Consider the following 10,735-nt stretch of genomic DNA (forward strand, 5'->3'; position numbering starts at 1 on the left):
ACAGCCATATGACATCTTCTAATGAACCAAAACCATGGATCTGTCAGTAATTAGCCAAAGGAGGAACAGAACGGGAAGATGCAGTACAGTGGGATTAGCTGGGGCTACTCCATGCTTAGATATTTGCGTGCATGTCCTTTTCTGTCACCAACAAGGGAAAAGTAATTTTTGTCCTTTTCTTCTTTGTTCAAGAAAAATTCAAGGGCTGGATTTGCCCTTCTGGAATTTCTGGCTAAAAGGGCAGCACAGTTAGAATTTTTGTGCAGTAGCGTCAGGTGAATGTTCACATAACCCAAATTCCCAGTATCTGTGTGGCAGATACGTAGATGTTGTACCATTTTCTTGGAAATGTTGGATTTATTGAGCATGCGATGCATGGTTGATTCACACACATGCAGTGTGTTTGGTGCATCCCAGATCTACCAGGTTTATTCTACATGCCATTACACAGCGCATGTCTATGTCTTTCTGTCCAGGATGTCCCAGACAGAAAAGTGTCAGCCCCAGATTAGCTCTTCATGGCCAAGGAAGGGCTGAGTGGATTAGGGAGCCACTGGCTGTGAGGAATTTATCAGCTCATGGCTTCGGAGACAGTACCTATCATCCCCAATGCAAAATCCCAAGGGGAAATATGGGAAATTTCCATTAATGAGTCAGCTTCATTTCCCCCCATTCATTGTGTAGGTTTATTTTAGGATGGAATCAATCCAAACCCCCTTTCATCCCACAGTATTCAGGAAGTACCAGCCAGGCTCTGTCTTCTAGAGAAAGGCTGCACAGTGTCACTGAGAGCACGGTTTGGGCCACTGCAGTCAGATGCAGGCAGCCTTAATCCAAGATTTTTTACAAAAGGAAACAAAGGCATCCTAATCAGATTGCGTATTAGAGATTCACGTCTGGGACTCCCTCATTGTCTACAAGCCAAAATTGATTAGAAAAAGTCCATGATTTAAAGAAAAAACCCTGAAACTGCTCCTTTAGTTTGCAGGAACCACTCATTTATAACAGAAGAGGACAAAATAATGTGTAATATTTCCAAAGTCTGCTCTAAGGGTGGTGTCTTGAACGGAAGTATTTGTTAATACAAGAGTAAAGCCAGTTTGCACATGAAATGAATCCTAATGAAATGAATAAACTCAACTATTATTAATATAATATCATGCAAAGCAATAAAAAATAGTAAGTACTGCAAAAGCAGGAAATCACTAGGGAAAATATCTGTTGCCCCAAGACTTAAGTTGGAATGAATGCCTAGGATCTTAAATGCTAATTTGAAACTGCTTCATTGCAGATTTATTTTGAATATCATATCCTGTCAATAGACAAAGGGTAAGCAACACTAAAGCACTGTGTTAAAAAGCAGTTGTAATCAAGGTCAGATGTCTCCATAAGCTGAGAAGTAGTTGCATGTACTGTATTTCTCTGGTTCACTTGTAGAATTTTCTTTTCCTGTATCTTTTAATTTGCTAAATGATTTGAGAGAAATCAAACCACCTACATTTAATTAGCTTTATAAATCAAAGGTGACAATTCTTTAGTAACCTGTATTATTTCCCAGCACGGCAAGCTAGAAAAATGCTGACAAATTTATTTATTGACCTGTTGTGTTTTGCAAGGACAGCCAATGTTATATTGATCCAGCTATCCAAAATACTGTAGCAGGGGCAATAACATGCAAGTGCCAGTGTCTCCACATAATCGCTATTCTGTACTCTCCCTACCTCAGTGATATCCCCCACTCTTACGAAAATGCAAATGCACCCATCCCCCAGAGCGACCCTCCTCTTGCTTTCAGGAAGGATCCTTATTGTTAGAAATTAAACTGAGAAGAGAGCAGAGACCTTCAAATTTACTTGGCAAATAGTTTGCCTCTTTCATCGGAACTGATCATTAGTAACTACTGTTGCAACTTTAATTATATTTTCAATAACAGCTCCCCCACCCCCAGCACTTTCAGTAAACCTCCCTTTGTAACACCCAGGAATCCGATCCTACAATCCTTCATGGGAAAACCTCCGTTGAAGTCAATGAGGATGACTTCTGATTTCCTTAGGTCTCGCTTCTGTAACATATATACTTGCAGCGTAGGCTTTTCTTCCTAATGCTTAAAAGTATGAATGTGTGGCAGGCTTTAGGAGATCAGAATTTCCATTTTTAGTTCATGATAAAATGAGAAAAATAAATGAAGACTTCAGTATTTGACCTATTGGGATACCTCACTTGACAATCACTCATGAGTTAGGGTGACAAGGTCACGTTCCTTATTCTTTATTCATTTAACCGTTTTATAATTATAAGTAGCAGTGGAAAGCAAGCAATCTTCCCAGTTAATAATACTCCCAGACCCCAGGGTACAGATCTGGAAAATGGAGGAAACAATAGGGAAAAGTTAAAAATTGTTTTCCATAATTTATTACCATCAGGTAAAGAAAAAAAGTGTCTTTGGAAATGCACGTTCATTTACATTTCGAGCAAAACCCATCCTGAACATCCCAGTCAGCTAAAAAGACACTGAAAATAGATCTGGAATATTATTACCCAGTTGATGTTCTCTTTTTCCCATGTGCATTTTTATGCAAATATTGTTAGTTTCACCACCTCCGATGATCCTTAATTCCCACTGAAACCTCTGAAAGCTGAAGGTCTTCATCATCACGCAATTATTTTATATATTAAAACATGACTGAGGACAGGAGGTTAGGCTGTCTTAATTGCGTGTGCGGCTGGCGTTCCCCATGCATATTTTTTGTGTTGCAATGACAAAGGCCACAAGTCAAGAAATCACTTTCGCACATGCTCAAATCCTGCCCTCCTCGAGACCACATTTAAGTGCGTGACCAACTTTAAGTACTACCTTGTGCGTGTTGTTAACCACATGCTTAAGTGTGGGCTCAAACAAGGATGCATTCCTGAATCCAAATCAATCTATCAAAATAGCTGCAGGTGAAAATTCTTCATACGTGCTTTCTGTGTACGTAATGAAATATGCGTGGTCATACAAGTACAGGCCTGTATTGTATTGCCACTTATTTAAGAAAAAAAAGAAAGTATTTAGTTTTACGTGCTATGCAGTTTAAAAGCTACCTCTGGAAAAGGCTTTTTTCCTGAGTGTTAAATTGGTTAGATATTTCATGCTTAGAAAGAAGGCCAGTAATTAAAAAAAAAAAATAAACAGCGTTTCAAAAATACATATAGTTTTTGTATTTCAGACTCTGATATTTTTTCTGTAACATTTCCTTATGAAGCCTGCTTCAGACAAATATGTAAATTTTAAAAAAGTAAAGTGTTTGTATAACCTTGTAGTTTGAAAATAATCAAAGTGATATGAGATACATGCTGAGTACCCAGATGGATAATATTTTGTTTTTCTTTGTGAACGTCTTTTGTCTTAAAGCTGGTGTGAAAATCTAGAAGAGGGCCCCACATGATTGATCACCACAAGCATCAGAAGGAAATGATTCACCACAACACTGTAACTGAAACTGCTTCAACACCTGATTGCAAACTTCACACTAGGGGACTAATTAACTGCTGTACCTGCTCAGAGATTGCTGTAACGAACAGGACCCCTCATCTAGTATAATTCCAGCTGTGAATACCCACTGCTCTGAGTCATTATTATCAGTAGAAAGGTACACTGCATTCAGAAGTGAATGGAGAACTTTTTTCTTTTTTTTAACAATAAAAAGACAGTAAATTATAATTCCATCAAAACATTGTTTCAAGAAAAATTAAGTGCAACAGGACTTCAATAGATACTTAAAGATAAGTATACAGATTTTTTTTGTCTCATGATAGGACTGTTTTCAGCTTCATGGTTTTCCTGCTTTTTCCATGAACTGCATTTCAGGTACAATATTAACATTTGTGAAAGCTTTTCAGAATTGGCAATATTAGGAACATAAGGGTCATATTGTCTGAATTTAGATATAAAACAGTACATGAAATATCATCCAGCTACCCATGCATTGTGCTCATAACTAAGCCAATGTCTCAGCAGATTTATCATCAGAAATACAAGCCTGCAGTCTGCAAACAGAGATAAAGTATTCCTAGCGAAGCACTTATACGTAGTGACTAGAAATAATGGAAGAATAGCTGGCTGTGGGTTTTTTTTCAGGGGAAAAAAAAAAAGACAAATACTATTAAATTATTTCTTTAGCCTGACAATAGTTACATGGCAGCAAATTAATCTACTAAAATACAGGTTTTATAACCAGAGTCCAGCATTATGCTGTACTTTTTCACTACATGGACAACGTCAGATGTTTTGACAAAATCTTTCTTCCCTTCCCCCTTTTCTCCCGTCTCCTCTGCTCAATTTAAATCAAAAAATATTTTTGAATACTGTGTCAAGCAATTAAATAAAAAGAAGTCCTACAGTTTGGCAACAGCGTAGAACAATTTGGCAATAGCAGAGAGCAATTTATCCTTTGTTCCGTTTTTCTAAATGATTCCAGTAGTTTGTCTTGATGAGAGGAAGGAATTGGTGAGCTCTTCAGGAAAGAAACACAAGAACCTGTGAGTGCAGCGTCACAGTGCCATCACTTTGATGCTTCTAAAACTAACTGTGCACAACTCTCCATTAAAGTCACCTGTGTCACCATGAGCAAAGTTCATTAAGCAGCTGTAATAACAGGTACACTTCTTGTTCATCAGGTGTTACTTTTCCTTTAAAACGCTGCTAATTGTGTGCATACAAAGCTCCAGTCCCTTCCATTAGTATGTATCTGAGGGAGGGTTTAGGTAAAGCATTTTTTTAACCTGCCCTATGAAGTTAAAATGTCTATAAAACCCATAGTCCCAATGTCTGTGCAGTATTTGAAAAAAATTTTTTAAAAAAATTAAAAAATTGCTATTTGTTCCCTGTGTGGCCGGGCCAGGCAGAACTGCGGGGTCTTCCCTTCCGTTTTTCCATATGCCTTTCTTATCTCCCTGCTCAGAGCACGGCTGGAGAAGGAGTGCGGGAACACATCAATACACAGCTGCGCGATTTAAACATACGATGGCCAGTCATCTCGCAGCCGGCTAAGATAAATTACATATTGCATTGCAAATTTGCCCTAAACTGCCGACTTCTGAAGATGTTTCCCAATAGGCATGCATATGCATATTTTTAATGTAAATGAGTTTGAGGACTAAACCAAGGTTTGCTGTGTATTTTGCCTTCTGAATCCGCAGCAACCCTGAGCTCAGTAGCAAACTGCTAATTTCATAGTTAGCAAATTCATTTTATGTGTGTAGACAGTTGGTAATTTCATCTATACGTGCTTCCAATATTAATCAGAAATATACTTCTGTTCACAGTGTTTTGCCAAGAAGACAAAGTATACATTTGAGGTGGGACTGCTCCAAATTTTACTGGCAATCAAGCTCAAGATTTTGGGTCACACTTTCCAGTCATCTGTAATCAGGTATTAGATTACTGCTTGAGTTAACACTAATCCTCAGGGAAGAAAAGTAAGAATCTAGTATTTATTAAAACTTCACAACCCTGAGAAATAAAGGTCTTTCTCTTAAAACAGAGCAAGGAGGAAACGTCTCCTAAGATACCCTGACCATTCAAACACAGCCAGAAGCTCAGTTTTGAGCTGAAAACAACAGCTCTGGAGAGAGAGACTGAATCACCATATCCCCCCAGCTCACCTCCATGGGATTCACTCATCGCCACTACCACTGAGGGCTCTCAGGTGTAGAGACTCATGCAGCTGGAGCCACTAAATTAATAGGCCAGTCTCATCAATAGGCAACAATTTTCAATCAGAATTAATCTGTGTTGGATTCACATGCAATTGGTTTTCACTAGTAGGCTCTGTGGCTGTTATTGCATAAACATTATGACTCAGATTGAACAAAATAAAATCAAACACACACCAAATGCAATAGCTTAGTGGTTAATAAAATTATGAAGATAGGACGCTTGGAGAAAAGTTTTCTGACAAGGTCATATGATCATTTTGCAGAATGTGTTTTTCCCTTTTTTTTATTTGGCTGAAAAACGCCCACTATTTTGAATAATGTGCAGTTACTAGAAAAAAAATAATTAGTGAGGATATGCAAAGTTACTGATTATTAGTCTTCCTTACAATAAATTCTAACTCGTGGAAAAATATGCACAAGTTCATAGAAACATACAAAAAACTACTCACTGCTGTGATTTGGCCCCTGCGGAGATTGCAGGGGTAAGGGCACAGGTTAAACATGGCATCAGTGTCACGAATGGGTTTCAGTGCCTGTTTCACTGCAAGTTTTTAATGGACTTGCTGTAATTTGAACATCCCCAAATCAGCAGATAAAATCTATGGCTTCTGGCAGAAGAGCAGTATGGAATAGGTTTTTGTGTGTGTGGAGCTGAGAACACCGAATCTCTTACCTGGGAAGCAGAGCGAGTCATGTCAATAACTATCGGAGGAACAGGTCCATAAACCAGAACAGCTGCAAGAAGCACTATGATCCGCCTGGGAAGGGGCTGGGTGACCAGCAAGGCAGAGACCAGCACGCACAGCACGAACCTGGGCAATGCCAAGAGGACCAGGCTGGGGCTGCACGTGGCCTACAAGCAAGCAAGGGGGATACTGATAACATGCTAAAACTTTATACCCAGGTGAGGGGGAAGATTTGGCCTGCAGAACAGAAGCAGGCTGCTGGAGAGAAAGTGGTGTGTGTCTTTTCATCTCGCCACCTTCCTCAAAAAGCTCCGGTGATGCCATCAGGCACCACCCAGCTTCCTGCTGGCAGCACTGGCCATCTCCTGCTCTCCTGGCTCCTTCTGCAGGTTTACAGCAGCAGCTGATATACCTCCTGCAAGCACAATGCCCCATCATCAAACAGAAACACCTCTGGACTCTTTATTCAGTCCATCAGATCATTCTTCTCACCTGTGGTCCATTCCCCGCTGTGCCAGCCACATTTAACGCTTCCCCCGCAGCCGGCTCTCTAGGACACATGATTTTATGTTAACCGACAGGCATCACCACAAAGAGCCTTTTCTCAAAGAGCCTTTTCTCGGTTTACACAGGCATTTTTCATGACAAAGCCACACTTCACACTTTGCAGATATTGGGCTAACTCTTCAACTCCTCCCTTGCTTTTTACACCCAGTCAAACTCTGCCCAAAGATTAAATTAAACGTGAGCTAACTTAATGAGTTTTTAAAAAACTGTACAGTTAATTTTTTATCGAGGGAAGTGTAGCCACTTCGGGAGTCAAATGCAACAGCTCGTAAATAACATGCAAAAATTTAATGCAATAGCAGAGGGAATTTTAGGTGACTGCAATGTAATTTGTCAGTTGTGGACTAATGGAGATTGCATTGTAACACGCTTTTGCTTTTCTGCCTGGGTTTGAATGAGCATCTTTGTTTTCCAAGCATCCTCCTGTCTAAAATTATTGTATGCTGTAACGGAGGGTGATCACAGGAAAATACAAAAGAAAAAATATGAAAATAGAAACCACGAAAGGACACGACTCTGTATGAAAATGCTGTTCCAAATATACACAGGCAAAATAAAGAAAGATTGAACAAAATTTCAAAAAGACGATGGAGCAAACAGATGTAAAATTATTTGTGCTGCTTAGCTGATAGGTATGCCAGGGTCAATAATTTTTATTGGTGATTTATGAATAAGTGAATAAAGAATTATTTTATCAGTCCATTTCTCATATGAATATTTCATTGGTACTAATGTTTAACTGTGATCACGGTGACTTAAATGCTCAACATTTCCCAAATCAGAAGAAAAGCATTTCCGGAAAGAATAGGAGGAATTAGTATTCCTTATTCATTTTTGAGCAAACTATCAGCATCAGATATAATTTAGCCCAAAATGAGAAAATAAATCAGTGGCATAGTTAGAAATAATTCCCCTGCTGGAGAGATGCCTATAATAGGCTATATACATACTGTCCAGTTATGTTTCCACATTCTAATTATGCATGCTTCTTAGTCATAGCATTAATAATACGCATTAATACTCTACACATGTATATGACTTCCACCCAAGAATTTCAGAGCACTTTTATAAGGATTCATTTGTTAAGCATTACAAGTCAACTTCGTATATGCAGAAACTGAAGATGCAAAGGACTGATGAAATTGAGTCATACGTAAATGCAGTGGCTGAGCTAGTAATGTAGCCAGGTCTCCTAATTCTCAGCACAAGTTTTCCTATAAAATTTTAAATATATTATACAACTTCTTTTTAATATTTTCATTGCAGAACTGTTTGTACGTTTCTTTATTTTATAAATAATAATTCAAGGACAACAGAAGTGATGTTTTGCATAGTGTGTCAACTCTAGCAACATCACTAAGCCTTACAGTAATTGGTTTTGGTTTTTTTTAAGATTCAGTTCTGGGAGGCAAAAACATTCTTATGTGTTTCCATGAGAACTGTAAGTACTTTCTCAAAGTTATTCCTTTATTGCTTTTAGTCTTTCTGAATGAAAACAAAAACTTGAAAATATGAACTGAGAATACATAAAGTCTCAAAAATCACAAACAAATAAAATGAAAACTAGTTTTAAAACTTAAGGCTTTGGAAAGTCAATCTTATGACTTTGTTTCTAACGCTGTTGTTGGGCGACAGTCTTGGTAGTATTGTACAAGTAGTGCAGATAGGCGGTAACTTTTTTAAATCTCGCCACTTGTGTTTTGTCAGTTACAGAGTCTGCAGGTGTGTACATTTGAACAGAGAAACTCATCTCCCTGAAGCTCATGTATCAAGATGAGAGTGCGTAATCAAAGATGGAGCCCTTAGAACAGGCAGACACAAAATTGCAAAGGGTTTTGATTTGAGGTATCAAGTGTTATACATATTTTTTTACTGTCTGAATATAATTATCCACTGGAAAACTGATTTAAAAAAAAAAAAGCTTGTGTAGACAAGTTTGCAGAGCATCTGTTCTTTTTATTTTCTAAATAAAACAGAGCAAAACTCTTACTTAGTATCTTGACATAACGCACTTCATCTTTGTATATGCAGAGAGGTCTTTCCTCTTATAAACAAACCTCTTCCTGTCTCCTTCATTTTCTTCCAGTATCATCTATATATCAGCATATTTGTATTACGTACTTTTGAATTTTCTTTTCCTCCTCTGCCATATGCTCCGCTGACTTCAAATTGAAATGAACTTCAATGCTTCTCAATAATACATTAGTAGCAACTGGGGCTGTTTTAGACTATCCATAATAACAATTTTTATGGACATACATAGGTGAGTGTATACGGGTACGTTTCTGGGTGTATACTGCCATCAGATTTAGTAAAACTGTATTTGATCAAGGCTTAGGAGTCAATTGTAAAATTCCAATTGACTTCACTGGGGTTTGGATTGCATCCACACTATTCAAGGAATGAAAAACCTCACTAGCAAGGCCAAACCTAAGAGCTACTGCCCACCTGCAATGCAGGGGTAAACGCATGCAAGAGGACATGCAATTAAGCAGGAGTTTAGTTAAGCATAACCCAGAGCTGTTATGAAAACAAGTAGAGATAAAAGCGATCATGATAGGTATATTTAAGGAGAAATAAAAAAGCTTGTAGCCATTAGGGCCACCTGGAAAACCGTCCAAGGGAAGCTGTGAGGTGCCTTCATAGGACACCTGCTGCTGAGGGGCTGATTCTGCCTCTCCACCCCATCCCACTCCGGCCTGGCTGGTACCAGCCTGGCCCTGTGCTCCTACCTAGGGCAAAACAGACCTTAGCCTTCATTCTCCAAGCATTTCTATAGCCGTGAGATGAAGCCCGGATTAACAGGGACTTTCAGACCCTGACAGGAGTCTACCACCACCAGGGACTCGCAGACCTTTGCGGGAATTGCAGCCAGAGCTCAGTGCTACCCAGAGCCTTTCCCATGGAGCAGTCTCCAAAAAGGGCAGGCAGGAGCTCGGCGTTGCTTGCGTTGAGTAGGGAAAAGGCAAAGGCCTCACTCACCTTCCCCCAGTCCCCTGTTACTCTGACACAGACTTTCACTCCTCTTATACAGCAGAGCTCCTCTCTTATAGGGAGGTTTCAGTCCACTGTAATTAGATTCCACGGATTTAATCCCCTGGGAATGTAGCAATTACCATATACCTGACAAGTGCTAAATGCTGCATTCCGTAGGGATTATCACCTCCGGCTGAACAGAGAGAAAAGGGGAGGGGAAGAGAAATTTCCACTTCCCCATGGGGTGGGGAGCATGATGAAAACTGCCTGATTTGCCGCAGCTGCTGGCTCTGCGCAGGGCAGGAGAGAGCAGGGCATCCAGGAGGAGGCATTCCTGAGAGGGACCAGACAAAATGTTTCTAATAAAAAGAATATGGTTAATGCTGCACATGTGGGTCACCCTTCTCAGTTCTTGTGTTGCTTGCTCCAGCTGGCATGTGTTTATAGAGGGATTTTTTTTAATACTGTTGCTACACAGAGTAAATAGACTGCAGAATAAGTGAGATTAAGACAATTGGTTTAATAGACTTCAGAAATAAGTGACATTAAATCAGAATCATATGCACAAAATATAGCATTAGCAAAGAAGGGGCATTTATGTAGTGTTTTTGCACCCAGTGATGCACAATTTATTACAGCTTGTTAAAAAGCATGGAGTTGGTGTAAAGCTCCTTCTATTCTCTTGCATTCTCTTATCTCGGTTATTTATGAGATTACAGTGATGTTGTGAGGCCTCGTTCTTTGTTGATAAAATACTTGGGATCATCAGGTAAAAGGCATAATTTAACAGTAATAATGGTAGCATT

General features: G+C 39.2%; 1 long non-coding RNA gene across 1 annotated transcript; it reads left to right on the forward strand.

Moving 5' to 3' along the window:
- The first annotated feature begins 3,214 nt into the window (after positions 1-3,214).
- On the forward strand, positions 3,215-8,877 carry LOC129737018 (uncharacterized). Its single transcript, XR_008734318.1, has 3 exons — positions 3,215-4,639; positions 5,308-5,414; positions 5,526-8,877. It is a non-coding gene; the product is annotated as an uncharacterized LOC129737018 (long non-coding RNA).
- Positions 8,878-10,735: the final 1,858 nt, after the last annotated feature.

The sequence above is a fragment of the Falco cherrug genome, chromosome 10 (genome assembly GCF_023634085.1).
Source record: "Falco cherrug isolate bFalChe1 chromosome 10, bFalChe1.pri, whole genome shotgun sequence".
Taxonomy (NCBI): Eukaryota; Metazoa; Chordata; class Aves; order Falconiformes; family Falconidae; genus Falco; species Falco cherrug.